At 37.2% G+C, this 21,067-nt stretch overlaps 1 long non-coding RNA gene across 1 annotated transcript; it reads left to right on the plus strand.

The window, feature by feature from the left end:
* Window positions 1-3,175: 3,175 nt before the first annotated feature.
* LOC131656120 (uncharacterized) lies at window positions 3,176-11,656 on the plus strand. The gene is made up of 3 exons (XR_009300001.1): window positions 3,176-3,305; window positions 3,384-3,464; window positions 11,578-11,656. It is a non-coding gene; the product is annotated as an uncharacterized LOC131656120 (long non-coding RNA).
* The last annotated feature ends 9,411 nt before the right edge of the window (window positions 11,657-21,067 follow it).

Genomic DNA, 21,067 nt, shown 5'->3' on the forward strand with positions numbered 1-21,067 from the left:
AGTTTGTAGATTCACCGTGTCTGGTTGGTGTGTCGCTCTGATACGTAGCACTCGGGGGGGTTGTCTATATTGTTGTTTCTATGTTGTTCATGTTTTAGTTGTTGAGTTCCAAATTGGATATTGAGAAGTACTATGATGTTTGAATTTGTTTCCGATTAAATAAGATGATTTGTTTATAAAGCTGAATGTTATGATTCCGCTGCATATTAAAATGAAGTTGGTTTGTCTAAGAGATGTTATAAGTTGTTTTGTGCTTATCTGAGATTAAAGTGCTATGTATCTGTTTATGAGTTGTTAATATGAAGTAAATGTGATATCCCAAATACTTGTTGATAGTTTCTAAAATACTCTGATTTCACGCATGATATTTTCGGGTAGAATTTGGGGTGTTACATTAGTGGTATCAGAGCAGGTCGGTCCGTCCGGCCAAGTTGTCGAGTCAGTTGAGTTGTGTGACAGTTGAATGATGTTAGTGTTTTATTCCTTAGTACGCGACATGTGTGTGAAACATTGTTGGTACTTGTTCGTTTTGTTGCAGGGTTAGTTTGAGCGAAGTAGGGAAGAAGTTGTGCTTCTTGGATATGTTTCAGTTGTAAGTTATTGGTGCAATATATTTCTTAAGGAGACAGAGCAAGCAATGTAGAAGTTTGTTGGTTTCCGAATTCGAAGGTAACATGGATTTAAGATTTTGGTTGTTTAACAAGTCAGAACGTCTTGGAATAAGGACAATTGTTATAAGATGGAATTTAGGAAGTTGTCATATTCAGCATTATTGGTGGACTGTGAAGTTATCAGTTTAAGTAACCGTTGCGTAGGATGTTGAAGTAAGAATAATGATTAAGCGACGGATTGCGGTAGACCTTGTCAAGGGATCCTTGGCAAGAGATTGGAAAAGTTGTCGAAGTTGTTGGAATGTTCAAGTCGGAGTTAGAAATGCGAAGGGACGAGTATGATTCCAAGAATAAAAAGTGTTGATAGTGGTGTAAAGGAATTATGTTCTAATGTTATCACAAGGTGTGTGTTAGCATGTTCAGATGATTTTGGGAGTTAATGAAGTATGGTACTTTTGGTGACGTAAAGGATTCTATTGCAGTTAAGTAACGATGGTTTACGCTACCATTATGGTTGTCGGCTGTCTATTGACAAATTGAGGAACTGATCACCCTTAATCTCTTGTTAATAGTAGACGGAATCGTATTGGAATGAGATAGACTTGTCTTACCAGCTTGATAATATTGGAAGTGAATAAGTCTGTGCAAGATGGTGCGATGTTGTTTAGGTTGTTTGCAACTTTGGATGTTCATGAGGAAATAACGATTGGGGGATTATCGATAGTTGGCGCATTTGCATAAGTGTTTCCTGAAGATGTAAGTGATTTACCGTCAGAAAGAAAAGTTGAGTTTTCGATCGATTTAGTTCTTGGAACTAGTCTTGTATCGAGGGCTCCATATAGGATGTCTGCTTATGATGTTGAAAGAGTTGAAGAGTCAACTTGAAGATTTGTTTGAGGAGAGGTTGATTCGTTCGAGTGTGTCGTCTAGAGGTGCATATGTTTTTGTTGGTTAAGAAGAAGGAAGGTTTTGCAAGGCTTTGTGTTGAAGCAAAAAGGACAAGTTGTAGCTTATGCTTCAAGGCAACTTAAGATTCATGAGAGGAGTTATCTGACGCAAGATTTAGAGTTGGCCGCCGTTGTTTTTGTTTTAAAAATTTGAAGGCAATACTTATTTGGATCGAGATTTGATGTGTATAGTGACTACAAGAGTTTGAAGTATTTGCTTGATCAGAAAGAGTTGAATATGAGACAGAGAAGGTGGTTGGAATTCTTGAAGGACTAGGATTTTGCTTTGAATTATCATCCGGGAAAAGCGAACGTTGTAGCCAATGCATTGAGTAGGAAATAATTGCATATGTCTATGTTGATGATTCAAGAATTGGAATTGTTGGAATAATTTCGAGATTCGAGTTTGGTATGTTGAAGCTTACTTGTGGTATTCCTGATGAGATTAAAGAAGGTCAGAAATCGGATTTGAAATTGGTTGACAAGATGACATTGATTGATTGAAGATAAGGTGATAATTTTCGGATTGATGAGAACGGTGTCATGAGATGTCGTGATTGAATTTGTATTCCTGAGGTTTCGGATTTGAAAAAGAGAATTTTTGGGATGAAGGGCATCAAAGTGGTTGAGTGATTATCCTGGTGCTACTAAGATGTATCAAGACTTGAGAAAGTTATTTTGGCGGCGCGATATGAAGAAAGATATTGCGAAATTTGTGTATTTGTGTTTGACTTGTCAGAAGTCAAAGATTGAACATCAGAAACCGTCTGGTTTGATGCAACCGTTGTCCATTCCTGAGTGGAAGTGGGATAGCATTTCTATAGAATTTGTTTTGGGTTTGTCGAGGACATCGAGTAATTGTGAGGCAATTTGGGTCATTGTAGATGGATTGACGAATTTTCTCACTCTATTCCGATAAGCATGGATTATCCGATGGAGAGACTTGCAAAGTTGTATTTTAAAAAGATTGTGAGTTGGCATGGTGTTCCGTCGAGTGTTGTTTTTGATAGAGATCCGAAGTTTACTTCTAGATTTTGGAAAGTTTTGCAGAGTGCTTTGATTATTAAGTTGTGTTTGAGTTCGATTTATCATCCGCAAGCTGATGGTCAAACGGAGAAGACAATTCAATAGCTTGAGGATCTTTTAAGAGCTTGTATTTTGAAGCCTTGTATGGTCGAAGCTGTGGAACACCTTTGTGTTCGTGTGAGTCTGGAGAGAGTAAGTGTGGTTTTGGCGATGAGATGGTTGTGTCGATTATATTTTCGAGGACGAAAATATTCTAAGTGGGGGAGAGTTGTAACATCCCAATTTTTATTAATTATATTAGTAATTATATTATTTGGTGTTTTTAATAATTGCTTATTTATTTAGTTATTATGTGATATAATAATTATTTGAAATATTTAATTGTATGTGTGTTTGTGTTATTTGGGTTGATTAAGTTGTATGAGAGATATAGCTAAATGGGCCTAAGTGATAGATTGGTGGAGTAAGCCCAATTTACATAAGTGAGATAGTAAGAGAAGGTTAGGGTTTTAGAGGTTACTATTTTCATTTGGGGGAAAATATAGGAAGAATAGAAAAGAGGCAAAAGGGAAGAGAACAATGGTGGAAGAGAAAAGCTAGAAGAACCCCCATTTTCGCAGCTATGTTTCAGCAAAGAGTCACCTTAGCAAAACGGACGTATCTCTCAATCCAACCGTTGGATCGTTGCGGTACTTGGACACAACGTTCCTGACCCATAGAGGTAAGTTCTGACCGGAGCGATTTTGATTTTGAGGATTTTAAGTTCGTCTGATAAGCTGATTCCCGAACTGGTTTTTAGGTGTGTCTCCTAGTGATGTTAGAAAGGATTTCTTTTGGAGAAAAGCTTAGAGCTATGGTGAAAGAGTCCATATTTACCAAGGTAAGGGTGGGTGATCGCGACTTTGCGTGTCTATTAGTCGGGATAACTGCAAGTGCACAGTCGTGTCGTGTAGTTTTAAAAGATATCGAATCCACAGGGACTATAAATCGACCTACCGTTATCTAAAGTTACTATGTAAAGCTAAGGCTAATGATATTTGGGGTTTTTTTATAAATGGGGAAACTAAAATCTTAAATCTAGGTAAAATATAATAACAAACGGATATCAGTATGTATTTCATCTAACTTAGGTGATCCGAAGTTCCATTGGCCAGATTCTAATTAAATCAAAGATCTTTACTAACTCTATTGATTAAAAGTCCTCCTCTCAAACTGTCGCTCTGTTGATTTAGACTACGATCCTAACTCTTAATGTACGCTTTCGCCATCCCACCAGATTTAGAAACGCTTTTTGAAAACAACATAGTTAATAAAATGCTTGTTTTATGAAGTCGTTATCTACTTAAATCTCCTAATCTCAAACTTTCGCTCTGTTGACTCGGAACATGCTAATATCCCTAACGTACGCTTTCGCCATCCCGCTCGGGTGTAAAAACACTTTTTGAAAATAAATAAGTTCTAATTAGTTTTAATACGCTTTCGCCATCCTTAAAACTAATGTCCTATGTCTACTATCCAGTTAAAGATCTCAAACTTTCGCTCTATTGATTTTAACCTTTGACCGTCTTAACCCCTCAAACTTTCGCTCTATTGGTTTTAAGACTTACTAATTAAATTAGGCATACAAACCAAAAACAAGTGATATTTAATCAACCATAATTAAGCCAATTTATTTCGGATCCCTACGGTTAAATTATTTTACATACTGACATCTAAATAAATTAGCCAGACATATTAATATGGTTAAACATGCATAAATAAATTTGGTTCATAATGATAGGCATATTAATTGGCATATAATATATCATGCAAATAAATATAAATGAAGGCGGTAAATAATAAACCTGAATAATGTAAATTGCAATTGAATCTTCGAGTACTGAACTTCCACCACAAGTTGGCTGGATCGTTCTTCAGAATTTAAACGGTAATTAAAACAAGGAAGTAAAAGCGATAAATCTAACGTAAGGGTAGATTTATAAAAGGTTCACAACAATTTCCGGTGTAGAAATTGTTGTGAGAAAATAAACTATTTGAATGAAAGCAGGAAGAAAATAATAAGCACGGTACAATTCCGGCAGCACTTCGTTGGCCGGAAATTGCACACCGAGAACTGAGGTGACTGCTTCTATTTATAGGGGAGCTTCTGCTGTTGGAATGCGTGGAAATAGGGAACTCCTTGGAGACGTGCGTCTCCACTTCTTCAGGGTGACCCAGCACACGACTTGAGACGTGCGTCTCAAGTGGAGGAAATGTAGGAGGAGCTGGAGACGGGCGTCTCCTCATTGGTGACGTGGCATGGATCGTTGGAGACGTGCGTCTCCAGTTGCTTGTGTGATTTGGGCCACGCACAATTGATTACTTCGTGGGCTGACTTTGTCTCTTTGGGCCTTTGGGTCTCCTTTAGCATGGTTGAGCCTTATTTGCACCCCCTTTTCATTTCAGCACTATTTTTCATCTTTTAGGCACAAATAGTAGTGATTTTAGCTCCATTTCTTTCCTTTTCACAAATAGTCCTCAAAACGAACATAAAACCTAAAACAATGAAAATACCAGCATAATACCAACATAAAGCAACATAATTAAGATAAAATAGGGAAATAATGTATGTAAATCAAGCCAAATATGTGATACGTTTTCGTGTTATCAAATACCCCCACACTTAAACCATTGCTTGTCCTCAAGCAATCAACCACACGGTAAAAGAAAATGATTAAGCAAGATTCGAAACAAAGGGCATGACACGACTCCTAATCATATTTATGTTAGGCAAATGTTACATCGATAGGAAATAGATATCAACACCAAGGATACCGTAACGACACAATGTTCAAAAACTCCCTCCTTATACAAACCAATTCGAATTATGCCATTATAACTCAACCTATATCTCTCGTTTTTCTTTCGCTCCTTTTCATTCAAGCGCAATCACATTAAGCCCGTTATCCGTACACTCACATAGTAGGGGAAATCGGTTAGCGACTATGATCCTTTTCTTTTCTTTAGCACGGGGTTCTGGTTTTTTAAATGGTGAAGCCCCATCTTTCCCAAATGCGGTTGCGGGGGATCGAACCGTAGTCCACCCTACCAAGCCCAGTACCAGTGACCTCTAGGCCAACCAACAGTGAGTGCTAATTATTAAATCCTTATTGGCTTAACAACCGTTGGGCTAAATGACCGGGTGAGGGTCACCTAACTTAGAAGGCTATTCTTCAATTAAATCATTTTAAAAACAGGATCATTCACTTATATTCATCGACTCCCTACGTAGTTTGTGCTTAAGATGGTGCCGACTGCTAATATAAACTACTTAAGAGCTACTTTGAAAACTTGAGCCTAAGGTCTCGGCATAATGGGTACTCAAATTGATATCACATAAAGAGGGGGTTTAGGGTGTCAGGACGGTATCGATGTTGTTGAAACATCTCCAAGTCTTTCTAACAATGCCTAAAGTGTGACAACCCCTATACTTTCAGAGTGTGTATGCCATGCTTCAAAATTCAAATTTTTAGTTGGAGGTTAAAATTTTAAAATTTTGGGGAAATTTGATAACAACAGAAAATTATGTATAAAGACTTGACAACATAACTAGAAAACAATAAAGCAACAAATGAAAGCGGTAAAGCTTCTCCCCCACACTTAAACCAAACATTGTCCTCAATGTTTTGATCCAAAGTGGAGAAAGAAAAACAGAACCTGTATGGATGCTACCGGCGGGCTATCACGACCAAATCCACTCCGCGTCCGGAGGAAATACCTTCTCCTATCATGCTCATCAACGGTGTCACCACCAGCAGCAACATTCGTAGGAATGTGCGTGGAGACCAGCTCATCTTTGAGACGATCGTCTATAGATTTTTCGCCTAGATATGGCCGAGACGTGACAAACGATCCATACCTTTATTATCTGCAAATTAAAACTATAAAAGGAAAACATTAAACTGAAAACTCGTGGGTTGCCTCCCACGCAGCGCTTTGTTTAACGTCGATAGCTCGACGGCTTAAGAGTGCAAGCACTCAAGTTGGTTCTCTCGAGAATGACTCCTTGGTTGAACTTTTAGCAAACCTCGTTTTCCATGGCCACTTATCAAGCCATCTCACATATCCCTCACCTTTTCTTTTCTTTCTTCTGTGGGGTGGTTCATTCTTTTGAAATCGTGGTGGTGGTTCTGGATCGATCCTAAGTATCAGCTTTTCAAGTTCGGGCTTAGTGATATTATCCACCACCTCAAAGGTTAACCTTACCCTCTTATCACTAATGATATCCTTAGTTTCATGGTCATCTAAATTTCTCTTTTTATGCAAGACTTCAAATAAGGGTGCATAAGTGTGGATATTTTCCAATATCTTCACATACATTATGGATTTGGAGTCTACCTTAGCTTCCACAAAACTTTGCGGGAAAGAAATCGGTGGGGTATTGGGAAGAGGAATAACAATAGGTGTTTCCCTCTCTACCTCTTCTACAACCTCCCTTTCAGTTGGTGTTGGTGGATTTTTCTCAATCTCCACTCTTTTTTCACTAGAACTCTTCTCAACCACATCATCACTCTCCTCAATCTCATTATCACTTTCCTCAATCTCATTATCATTTTCCTCCATCTCATTATCACTCTCCTCAGGAATTTCAAATTGTTTTTCACTAATGGTTATGTCATTATACTCCTCAAGTAAGTCTCCTAGTGGTTTTTGTTCAAGTTGGGAGATTTGAGTCTCTAATGCCATGTTGTGGGTCGCGAGGGACTCAACCATAGTGGTCAGTTGCCTAAGGGTTTCATTGTTTTGAATACTTTGTTTGATAAACTCTTGGTTTTGGACGGTTTGGACTTCTACAAAGTGCTCCATCATGGCTTCTAATCTAGAGTGAGTTAGCGTCTCGTCGGAATCCTCCATTGATATTTCGAAGTTAAAATTATGGGATTCTTGAGGTTCTTCAAAGGGAGCTAGCGTTGCATTTTGTGTTTCCTCAAAGTGCTTCGTCATCATAGATTCTAGCCTAGAGAGAGTTTGTGCTTCAATGAATTCCTCCATTAAGATTTCGAGGTTGGATTTATGATAATCTTGTGACTCCTCGAAATGTTGGGCGTTGTGATCGTAGAGGAAATTCGGTTGATGATAAGTTTGAGTTGCATTGAAATCCTCTATTGATGCTTCAAGGTTAGAGTTATAGGATTCTTGTGGTTCCTCGAAGTAGGTTAGCGTCGCATTTTGTGTTTCCACAAAGTTCCTTGTCATCATAGATGTTTCATTAAAATTTTCCATTATCATTTCGAGGTCGGATTTATGGGGTTCTGGAGACTCCTCAAAATATTGATTATGGTGATCGTAGAGGAAATTCGGTTGAGGATGGGTATGGTTGGGATTATAAAATTCTTGTGGTTCCTCAAAATGTTGGGATTGGTGATTGTAGAGGGAATTCGGTTGAGGATAAGCTAGTGTCGAATTGTAATCCCCAATTAATGTTTCGAGGTTTGGATTGTAGGTTTCTTGTGGTTCCTCGAAATGTTGAGATTTGGAGTTGCAGAGGTAATTTGGGTGAGAATGAGTTTGTGACGCCTTGAAATTTTCCAACAGTATTTCGAGGTTGGATTTATAGGATCCAGGTGATTCCTCGAAATACTGTTGTTGGGAGTTGTAGAAAAAGTTTGGGTGATACATTGTAACTAATAAAATAAATAAAAAAAATCCTTAGTCTCTACTGCGTAACTAAAAGAGTTACGATATCGACTTGAATAGTCCCCGGCAACGGCGCCAAAAACTTGATCGCGACTTTGCGTGTCTATTAGTCGGGATAACTGCAAGTGCACAGTCGTGTCGTGTAGTTTTAAAAGATATCGAATCCACAGGGACTATAAATCGACCTACCGTTATCTAAAGTTACTATGTAAAGCTAAGGCTAATGATATTTGGGGTTTTTTTATAAATGGGGAAACTAAAATCTTAAATCTAGGTAAAATATAATAACAAACGGATATCAGTATGTATTTCATCTAACTTAGGTGATCCGAAGTTCCATTGGCCAGATTCTAATTAAATCAAAGATCTTTACTAACTCTATTGATTAAAAGTCCTCCTCTCAAACTGTCGCTCTGTTGATTTAGACTACGATCCTAACTCTTAATGTACGCTTTCGCCATCCCACCAGATTTAGAAACGCTTTTTGAAAACAACATAGTTAATAAAATGCTTGTTTTATGAAGTCGTTATCTACTTAAATCTCCTAATCTCAAACTTTCGCTCTGTTGACTCGGAACATGCTAATATCCCTAACGTACGCTTTCGCCATCCCGCTCGGGTGTAAAAACACTTTTTGAAAATAAATAAGTTCTAATTAGTTTTAATACGCTTTCGCCATCCTTAAAACTAATGTCCTATGTCTACTATCCAGTTAAAGATCTCAAACTTTCGCTCTATTGATTTTAACCTTTGACCGTCTTAACCCCTCAAACTTTCGCTCTATTGGTTTTAAGACTTACTAATTAAATTAGGCATACAAACCAAAAACAAGTGATATTTAATCAACCATAATTAAGCCAATTTATTTCGGATCCCTACGGTTAAATTATTTTACATACTGACATCTAAATAAATTAGCCAGACATATTAATATGGTTAAACATGCATAAATAAATTTGGTTCATAATGATAGGCATATTAATTGGCATATAATATATCATGCAAATAAATATAAATGAAGGCGGTAAATAATAAACCTGAATAATGTAAATTGCAATTGAATCTTCGAGTACTGAACTTCCACCACAAGTTGGCTGGATCGTTCTTCAGAATTTAAACGGTAATTAAAACAAGGAAGTAAAAGCGATAAATCTAACGTAAGGGTAGATTTATAAAAGGTTCACAACAATTTCCGGTGTAGAAATTGTTGTGAGAAAATAAACTATTTGAATGAAAGCAGGAAGAAAATAATAAGCACGGTACAATTCCGGCAGCACTTCGTTGGCCGGAAATTGCACACCGAGAACTGAGGTGACTGCTTCTATTTATAGGGGAGCTTCTGCTGTTGGAATGCGTGGAAATAGGGAACTCCTTGGAGACGTGCGTCTCCACTTCTTCAGGGTGACCCAGCACACGACTTGAGACGTGCGTCTCAAGTGGAGGAAATGTAGGAGGAGCTGGAGACGGGCGTCTCCTCATTGGTGACGTGGCATGGATCGTTGGAGACGTGCGTCTCCAGTTGCTTGTGTGATTTGGGCCACGCACAATTGATTACTTCGTGGGCTGACTTTGTCTCTTTGGGCCTTTGGGTCTCCTTTAGCATGGTTGAGCCTTATTTGCACCCCCTTTTCATTTCAGCACTATTTTTCATCTTTTAGGCACAAATAGTAGTGATTTTAGCTCCATTTCTTTCCTTTTCACAAATAGTCCTCAAAACGAACATAAAACCTAAAACAATGAAAATACAAGCATAATACCAACATAAAGCAACATAATTAAGATAAAATAGGGAAATAATGTATGTAAATCAAGCCAAATATGTGATACGTTTTCGTGTTATCAGTGGGGTTCTTTCATGCTAAAGGGTTATATGATAGTATGTTATAGTGGGTTTAATTCTATACTTTGATATCCATGTTCTTCTATGTTGCAATTTTGGGTATTTAATGATTGTTTGAATGTGATGATATAAATGTGATAAGTTGTGTGCAATTGATAATCTATGTGTATTAGATTGTTATGTTTGTTGTGAGTAAACCATTGATAGTGAAATAATGGGTTTTGTTATAGAATTGGAAAATAATGGAATAGAAATATAATAGTTGAATTGAAATTAATATAGTTTAATTATTAATTGGATAGTTAAATTATTAGTTGAATTGATTCCAATAAGTCTATGTGATTGGAATATACTTGGACTTGGACCAATTATTCGGTTTATCGGTAAATTACGGTATTTTGAGAAATTGTTTGTAATTGTGTTTTGGCTTGAATATGTATGTTGAGAAATATATATTGTCATGCCAATGATGTTGTTTTGATATTGATTCTTTATGGTTAGTTGGTTAGCATTAATTCTAATGATTAATTGCTTGATGTTGAAAATGTGTGTTCATGTATAATTGACAAAAATGAGAATTAACATGAGATAGTATGATTACTAGTGTTAATTGGATTGTGTAAATCGTAATTGATTAATTGGCCTCTCATATGTGAATGATGTGTGTGTGTTGTGAATGTTGTGTACAATTGGTGGATAATTCATGGAGTTGAATTATTGTGATATGTGGAAAGTTAAGATGGTAGAGATGATCTTAATTGCATATATTTGTGAGATTGTACATACATTCATATCATAGTGTGCCTTGAAACATAGGTGGAATTGCTTTGAAACACAAGCGTGGCTTGGATTCTAGAGTGAATCGGAAAGCGGTAAACTATATGTTTACATTTGGTGGCTTTGGTCTTGTCCGGATCTGAAGCGGGGCTAGATTCTATATGAATCGGAAGCGGTGGAACTTTGGGTCCATATTGGGTACCACATGCATAGAGTCACATGTCTTGCATTGAGTTACATTGGAGTTATGTGATGTTTGAATATATGTAATTATGTGATTAGGTGATTGTTATGTGTGCATGAGATGTGATAATTAAATTTGGTGATGTTTGATACATGATTTTGGTGATATATGTAAATGAAACGTATATGATGAGAATGCAAATATATATATATATTAATGATATATGTATATATGTGGAATATATGAACCATGTTTTGCCATTATTGATAGTTGTATTAATTTACGTTGTGATTAGGAAGTATATGTTATTATGTGCTTGAATGACATACTTGTAAACTTGAGTACATTGTTATAGTTGATAGTTAACATTATTGTTGTGATGCAAATTGCTTATATTGAGAAGTGGTGAATTGTGTATGATTTTATCTTTGCTATATGTATTATCATACTTTCCTTTATAATGTTTGATATCTCACCCCTTCTGCTGATGTTTCCCCTACCATGGGAAATGGGCAGGTACTCAAGTATAGCTGTGGAAGTTTGTAGATTCACCGTGTCTGGTTGGTGTGTCGCTCTGATACGTAGCACTCGGGGGGGTTGTCTATATTGTTGTTTCTATGTTGTTCATGTTTTAGTTGTTGAGTTCCAAATTGGATATTGAGAAGTACTATGATGTTTGAATTTGTTTCCGATTAAATAAGATGATTTGTTTATAAAGCTGAATGTTATGATTCCGCTGCATATTAAAATGAAGTTGGTTTGTCTAAGAGCTGTTATAAGTTGTTTTGTGCTTATCTGAGATTAAAGTGCTATGTATCTGTTTATGAGTTGTTAATATGAAGTAAATGTGATATCCCAAATACTTGTTGATAGTTTCTAAAATACTCTGATTTCACGCATGATATTTTCGGGTAGAATTTGGGGTGTTACACAACTTCTCTAGATCTAACTTTCCCCCACACTCTGTTGAAAGGAAATCTGACAATCCCGCTGCGCGCATGTTTCTGATCACACTCGTCTTGATGAAGATGTGAGTCAGAAGTCTTCCGTAGGGAATGAAGAAGACCTTACCCTTGCGTGAGTCCATGATTACTTCCTCGAGATAGTTGAAAATAACAAGGGGAATATTGATCTTTTCCATGCAAAGAAGGGGAAAATAAGAACCTGAGGTCTTCGAGCATTATTCTATCTTGATCTTCCATCCTGGGACGAAAGTTAAAAACTAGAACTTGGTGCCAGATCCTACCTATAAAGGCAGTAAATGCCCTATTGGGATCGGTAAACACCACCTTCAGGACATCAGAGACAAGCATGCTGTCATGTTCAGCAATGGGGGCTCCAACATCTTCACATTTAATCATTGTTGAAATGATTTTTGTAGTCATAATGATAGGGAAACCAAAGATGGTGGAGTGAATAGTTTCATTGCCCTCCCGGTCCCGGTGGATAGTTGCGTTTCTCCAGAAGTTTGCAAGAACAGATGGATAGATAGGTCCATCCAAGATGGTCAGGTAATACTCTAGATTTTGTTTTGCGAACATACGGGGAAGATCAAACCTTTGTTCTTCAAAATCAATAGGAGATATGATCCTTTCCTTGATGATTTGAGGAATGATTTCTTTGCTAGAGGAAGACATGATGAGGAAAGTTAAAAGTTTGTTCTTGATAAAGAGAATGAAGTTATCGTTGTGTTTTAAATAAGAAAATAAGAAGGATTGGAAGGTTTATATAGGAGCAACCCACATTGGGGTTAGTTACGCAAATGTAGTAGTAGTGGACCACGTGTTGAATCCCTAGGGGGAGTTGTATAGTTCGCCGCGGTTGTGCCTTGGAAGTTGAAGCCAAATCATTACATAACCGGCACGCTTGAGAACTGAAGGGACATTTGGGAAAACGTGAGTCATAATTAGCTGACGGTTACGCGCTTAGGGCACTCAAAGGTCTACTCGAAACTTAATGATCATAGGGAATGCCCAACGTTACGAATATTCATAATATAGATATAATCATTACAACTAAAGTAATGATTAGATTGAAATATTCAGAGTCACCAAAAATCCAAGTTTTGTCTTAAGATGAGTTACAAGCAAAGTTAATTTAAAGGCAAAAAAGGAACAATAGAATCCAAAGACTAAAAGGGAATAGAGGCCTTCATTCGATGGTATTTTATTTTTGCCAAGTCCATCTTGTACTGGGCAGCTATTTGAATTTCCCTCAGGCGAGCAACATATGTGTTCATAACAGTAGTTTTTTCAACATGTTCGTGACTCTGCTTTGCCAACTTGTCCGCTTCGGTGCTGTCCAAACCTTGAATAGCAGCTTGCTCTACTTTTGCTTTAGAGATTTTTTGCTTCATCTCTTCGATTTGAGATTCCCAGAGCCTGATAGAAGAAGCATAATTATCGAAGCTAGTTCGCAGTAATTGTTGGGCATCAAGCAATTTCTCAGAAGCTTCGAAGGCAACAAGCCCTTTGTCGAATTCAGCAGATTGGGCGCGTTCGATTGATTTGATTTGTGCAGTAGCGTCCACTTCTCTGTTTCGCTCCGCTTGGACTTGATCAATTAGATTTTGAATATCGATAAGGGCTTCGCCTACATCAGCAGGGTAAGCAGTGATGTTGTTCTTTCCTATCACCTTTTTAATGCTAAAACCAGCACCCGCTTCTGTTCTCAATTTCTCAAGGAGGTCAACTTCGAAAACAGATTCTTTCACTTGCTTCAAGAGATCATCATAAGATGCCTCAGATGCACTAGTGCCGGAAGGAGTCGAAGCCCTAGACATACCTTTATCAGAAGAGGATTCCCTCTGAGCCATCATTAGTTTGACGTATCTAAGAGGATCATTCTCCTTCAGAGCACTCATTTCCTCTTCAGTAAATGGAGAAGTTAGACTCTGGGTTGCAGTAGGTTGAACAGAGATGGGTTGTGTGGTGGTTTCAGCAGCAGTTTCGACAAGAGTATCCTTGCCCATTTCAGGCTCCGTTCCTTCCTCAATCATTCCTTCATTTCGGTTAAGAGTTTGTTCAGCGTCTCTAGTGGATAGATTATCATCATAATCTCTGGGAAAACTGACATGAAGAGAAAGATTACTAGGAGTTTCTTCAGAATCTTCACCTCTTGAGTTTGCCTCTTTAGTGTGTGCCAAATCCTTTCCCATGTCTTCGACAGGAGAAGAAATCTCTTGTTCTTGCTGAGCGTCAGTTGGTTCAAGTAGTGGTGCTTCAGTCAAAGATCCTTTGTTTTGAACAACATTGCTTGGGGTGGGGATGGGTTCCCATCATCTGAAGGAACACCTTGATTGGTACTAATGGGGATCATGGTTTTTTCCTAAACAGAAGAGTATTAGAATAAAAAGGAGATTCATCTTTTCGGCAAGCGGAAGATAGTGAGAAATTATTACCAGTTGAGCGTCAGGTTCAGAAGCATTTCTCCCAATGTGCTCTAGAATCAAGTTGCCAGAAGGTTGAGGCTGAGACTCTTTGGGAGGGGAGGAACGATTTTGAGTTTAACTTTGGCAAGGTTCGTATCTTGATAAGAAGAGACAATTGCCTTGTGTTTCTTTTGTTTCTTCTCTTTTGGTTTGGGAGAAGCGATTTCCTCATGTTCTTCGACAGCGGCGGCATCACCACTAGAGTTTTTTCTTTTGCTTGGCGTCAAAGGAGGTTTGCCACTACCCTGAAAAAGAAAAAGACAAAGGCCTTTAGAAAAAAAGGGAAAGAAATAAAAGATCATATCATTAAATACCTTTGATTTTTTTGTTGTTTTGGGAGCAACTTCGTCAACTAGAAATCCTTGACTTGAAGAAGTGGTCATGCTAGAAGAGGTTTTCGCCGCAGGTTAGTCTTTTTTTGGCGTTTTCCTTTCGATGGCTGAAAAGAAGATAATTTGGTCGAAACATGCATTATGTCAAAGATTAGTAGGTTGAAAGGTTGTAAAACCAAGAGATCCAAACATTCCACACCTTGACCCACTGGAGAGGTAATCCTCACCGCATCCAAGTCGAAGGGAAGAAAGCCTTTGAAACTGTGTAAGGTAAATTTTGGTTGCAACCACTCTTTTAGCAGGTTTTTGTCGATCATTTGTCAACTCTTTATGGAGATCCCCACATACAAACCAATTTGGGTAAGGGGGAAAAATGATAAAGCAAAATATGCACTAGGTAATCTTGGAAATTTGGGTGGTTCAAGTTTAAAGGCCAAGTCATATTTGAACTCGGGTTTTACAGCTTTGAGAGTCTTTCTTTTAGAAATTTATTTTTTAAACTTTCCTTTTAGAATAGCGGCTGCATCACAAACCGTTCGAAAAATCTGGGTAGGATTATAGACAGTTTCAAAGTACTTTTGGAATGCTTGAATTTCTTCGCAATGTGTAATTTTACCTTTGTAAGATTGGTCCTGCAAAGATGAAAAAGCTTTTGTTAGACTAGCATCAATTTCTTCAGTGGTGTACATATTCCGAGAATAAAAGTTTGTTTACCAATGGACGAACCCTGTTGTAGAATAGAATGCTGGCTGATATGCTATCAATTGGAAGTCAGCAAAATCTGCATGACGTTTTTGGTGTGTTGCAATGTCCCGAGTCGCCCAAATAGTGCTCACAACACATAAATCATGTTTTCATTGGAAAAGAGAAACAGGGATAAGTTGGCATAACCCAAATTTTTGGGAAACGATAGGTTGATAAGCCAACAAGCAGACGTAGCTTTTTACTGGCAGAATTCTGAAGACCAACAATCGAGGAAGCAAGAATGCACGCCATATATTTTCAATCGTGGCGTTGTTTTCTTTAACAGCATTTTCGAGCGAAGTAGTAAACCAAGAAGGACCATGAGTTCGATTGGCTAATGGAGCCATCGAAGGAGTGAAAGTATGACGTTTCGAAAACATCAAAGTGTATTGGGTAAGAGAAGCTTGCAAATCTACATCCTCATCAGCATGAGTCAATTGGAGTAGTCTGGTACCTTCGATTTTTCTATCCCTTACATCTGGACTATTTTCATTATTTTGTCCATGTGTTGACAAAGAAGGTTCGAAAGTGGCATTGAGCCACAATTGAAGGAGCCAATAAGGTCCAGACAGGAGCAAGTTAGTGCCAGGTTTATAATTCTTTAGTTTCTCACTCGCAAACCATAAACTCTCATATAAACTTGCTAAGAGAAGTTCACTTAGGCATATTTTTCGACCAACATGCAATTGGTTAGCAAGTGTCAGAAATCTCCTTGCAACTTGTAAAGATTTACAAAAAAGACGAACTTGATAACCACAGACCTAGGAATGCTATGTGTTCTGTATCAGCAACAATTTCTTCTTGAGTATGGTATAGATTGATGTAGGAACTGAAAGAAGCATTTTTGACGTAAAATCCGATCAAGTTTTCGCCATCCTAATAAGGGTCAAAGGTCTCTCATGTTGGGGGAAGTCCAGAAATGGCAGCTATGTCGAAGAGTGTGGGAGTTATCATTCCACATGGGAGGTGGAAAGTATTATATGTACTGTCCCATTACTACAAGCTAGATAACAGCAAAGGTTGACAATAACTAAACCCTAGTTTTGACATTTGAATCAGGTCGAAAATGCCTAATTCTTTCCAAAGTGAAGCTTTTTGTGTCTCAAATTTATCTAACCAATATAAATATGGTTTATCTAAAGATGGACAAGAGCGAAATAGTCCAATTGGAAATCTTCTCTCGTTTCCTTAGTGGAATCAACAGATTGCTGGGTTGGGTCTTTTTTCTTGGAAGGGTTGGTTTTGTTTACTATGGGTTTTGTGTCAAAATGGCATGGAAAAAATTCTACACATCTTTCCAAATGACCTTCCGGGTCCAACGGTCCTAAAAACCCTAATATAATTTCAGAAAGAAGGGATGGAAGCATTACCTAAGAAGCCATGATAATTCTTTGCTCTTTAGTAAGCTTTGGGGGTGTAATGTTCTCCCGATTCCCAGCAGTCACGATCTTGCTTGTAGGAATGATGTGAAGATTGGAACTCTTTGAAGATCCAATGTCTTTGGTTTGCTTTGATTTCTTTTGTTGCTTATCAGAAGGCATTGTGATTTTTTAGGTTTTTTTTTGGGAAAAAAGGGTTTTTTGAAAGGAGGTTGCAGAGATTGTGAAATAGATGAAGGTTGAAGATAAAGTTTGCGTAAAAAGAAAAGAAGAAAGTAATGATGGGTTTTTTATAGAGTTAGCCTGCGAGATAGTAGGTTACACTTGGCAGAAGTATTGGGTCACGCGTCTGCCGTCTTAAAGGACAGCTGTGAAATTACTGTTTAGTTTCCTCGGGAGTGGGAAGCTATGATGATAATAACTGCACGCATGTCTCGATGAGACGTTTTGAGAAGTTAAACCACGATTAATTGACAGTTTTTACTGTAAGACTGTAAAAAGGTATTCAGTCAAAATCTAAGATCACAAGAAATGTCTATCTCTACATGAATTTGAAATAGCCATTTATTGGGGGAAATTTGTTAGCTGAAGATTTCGACTAAAGAATTGTAATGCTTTGAAGTATTGGATTATAATAAAGAAATGGTTTTCGTAGAGCTATTTAAGGGTCTTTCTCTTTGGAAGAGATGTTATTCGACCAAGGATAATTTTTATAATCTTTTACAAGTATCCTTCGACGGAAGCGCTGGCATAGTCGAAATGCTGAAGCGGGAAGATTTGAAATTCAAATGGAACGGCTTTGTCTAGCGGACGCGTGGGAACATCTGAAGTGAAGTAAACGTTTGAAACGTCGAACATGGTAGAAATCTATGTAGAGACCGTTAGGGTCGAAATAATATAAATAGGAGTGCTATTGTTTAGATTGATATGTTCGAATCAATATATAGAAAATTCACAAAAATACTCAAAGTACCAGCGTGAGAGAAAAGAGTCTTTGCTGAAACAATGTATGTGTGAAGAACATCATATTTATATTTCATGTTATCTGTTCAATGCAAAATTATATTTAAAATCGAAAGTCATGTTATTTATGCAATTACTTTATTTCATTTTAAAGTCATTTACTTATTGCAATTTACATTAGAAAGTTGTATATATTCACAAACTAGAAAGATTATTGAATATGAATCAAATCACTGAAACACTATTTGACTATGTCCTAGAATCAATCTAGTTGATCCTGCGAGTAACCAGATTGTTTAAACACTTTGGAGGACTAGCGGTTGTTTGTCAGAAATCACTGGTAAACACCAAGGTTATGAATTTCTTAGCCACCTGTAAAGAGCTTGAATGGAAAACAAAACGGGATAACTAGAGAATCAGGAAAGCAATATGCTCATGATCAGAAACTTCTTCCGTTTGGTTTTCGTGCTGGTCTTCGATATAGTTACTATAGTTTGGACAAAGAAAAGAGAAGTCTGGTTTGTTTGTGTTTAAGAGAGAAGGGTCAAAAGTCTCCCCAGTGGGTCAAAGACCTGCTATAGCAGCTACATAAAAAATAGTTAGAGTTATCATCATACATCAGTGATGAAAAGTGTTAGTCGAATCCTCCCAGAAGTAAAGTGCCAAAATAGCATGTTGGGAATGTATTTAGGACTAATTCTAGATAATTGAATCGGGTTGTATATACACTAGGTTTTCCAAACTTGCTCTTTATTTTTCTCTACTTTATCAAACCATTTGATATAAGCACCATTGTGGGTAAGGGGAGAGCAACGAAAAATGTGTTGGAGTGAGCTCATAAAATCTAACTCATAAGTTTTTTCTATGAATGCACGAGGCTTGCAACGATGGTAACAAGGGAAAATTTCCTTTAAATTAGTAGGTTTTTCAAAAGATCTAGGAATTGGACCCATGAACGCATGATTTGTACCTAAGATTGAGAACTGGATCAATAAATGGGGGCCTATATGAGGGATTTTTCCTTCTCCAAAGGTGGTTCGGGGACGTATGTGCAATTATTCGAGTCTATATGTGCCATAACATTAACACCAAATGGGATGGAAACTTGTTTTGTTGAAGTGGAAGTAGAAACCTTGGTTTTGAAACTTGGAAAAGGTTGAAAGCTAAAGATTGAACGAGAGCAAGAGTGGGCAGAGATTGGAAAAAAATATGGGTTCTGAAGAAGAAGTGTTGAAAAATAAAAATGAGAGAATGATGATGTATATATAGTGAAAGAAAACATTTTAGTGTCTCTCTCAAATTTGGACAAAAGACGCTTCATTTAATCATGTGGCCCACGATTGTCCTAGAAAATCATAGTCATGATAGCTAAGTACATGCACGTTCACTGACATGACATTTTGGTGAAAAGGGTCATGATGATAGCGTAGGCATATCATCTTGAACATTGTCAAGCAGTTACTAAAAACATCACCTTTCTTCCATATGATGCTTATGATTCAAAGTGACATTTTTGGGGGCAACTGTTAGCTTGGGAATTTTGGCTTAGTGTTTCGACATAAAGTGATATGAAGGTATGAGATTTTCTAAGTATAAGATAACATATCTATAGGTTTGACACTTTGATAACTTTGACTGAAAGGGGTGAGTTCGGCATTTTAAGTTCAAGGTTTGGATAACATGGAAACATATTAAGACTGGTTTGGAGGAATCTCAAGAACAGATCCACGAGATTATAATCACTCTCTCTTAAAAACATGTCCAGAATCTTGGAAAGGTTTACACGAATCAGCACTCCGACGTGGGGATGTGATGTAAAAGTGTCAAGCTCGACGCGGTCATTAGATGTTAGGGACTTAGTGTACTTTTTAATCCAGAGGTCAGCCGAACTAGATACGTCTCGACTACACAATGGGGTTCGACGGGAGATTCTCGACAAAGTAAATTGGGAGATTTAAAGGAAACTATCAGCGTGAGTAGTGGTTTGCAGCAATTCAAACGTTGAAGACACGTGGAAGCAACTAGAAGACCGGAGCCCACGTAAGGGGATACATGTTGATTCTTGTAGAGATAACCGTCATGGATGATTAACTTTGTGATAATATATAAGCCAAGTTCAGTTTATGTAACAGGGGTCACAAATTTCATTGAGTATTTTCTATAAAACTAAAGTATCCAAGTCATAGAGAGAAATAGTTTGTGAGAAATTGTATGAGAGAAATTGTATGAAACTGCATCCTTTATTTAAGTATTTTAAATTCAAACATTTACTTAATGACATGTATTATATTTTGTTTACTTTCTTCTTCCAAAGCAATTATGCATTATTTCGATCATAGTGTTTTTTTTTCAAACTCTTAATATTCAAACATTTAAGTTCCAGGCACAAACACTTTTTGTTATACTATTCTGCACATATTTGTCTTAGAATTTTTTTTCGGTTTTAATCCATTAAGTGAACTAAAACTTATGATTTGATTTACTAAAAATACCAATAAACGCTCTCACAAAAAATAAACTAGATCTGGTGAAGGAAGATGACAAGAACCTTTAAGATAAACAAGCATTTTTTGTTACCCACTTGACATTATCTTATAATGTTGCTTTTATCATTGCAAAGAAAAACATCACGTCTAGTCTTACAAAGGCTCTTTATAACATGTATGTAAAGTTGTCGGTCTCAAATAAAGTTCATTTGATAACTCAGCTATTTATGATTCAGATGACGGAAGGCGCATAAATTGTCACAACCCAATTGAGTTCAATTAGAACTGAATTTGACGATGAGGTAAAAACATTTATACTTTTGTCTTCCCTACCAAATATCTACAGTGCTACTGTTATGGAGGTGAGTAACTCCTCCGAAATTCAACAGGTGAAATTTGATGATGTTCGTGATCTGACTCTCAATGAAAAGATCCAACATAAAGAGTTGAGTGAACGTTCATTCTCTTCAATATTACATAGAGTCAAGAGGAAGAAATCCAATCAAAGGATATAAACGTAATGTTAGAAAATAGGTATGATAATCCTAGATAACTTCGAAGAATCGTGTTCGTACACTTTTCGAACAAAGTATTTTGACCCTATTCTTGCCTGGGTTCACGAAATCTTTGTGGGGATAATTCTCGAAGAGCAATCTGTTTCTGACAATAGAG

Source organism: Vicia villosa, linkage group LG3, assembly GCF_029867415.1.
Source record: "Vicia villosa cultivar HV-30 ecotype Madison, WI linkage group LG3, Vvil1.0, whole genome shotgun sequence".
NCBI classification, from domain to species: Eukaryota; Viridiplantae; Streptophyta; class Magnoliopsida; order Fabales; family Fabaceae; genus Vicia; species Vicia villosa.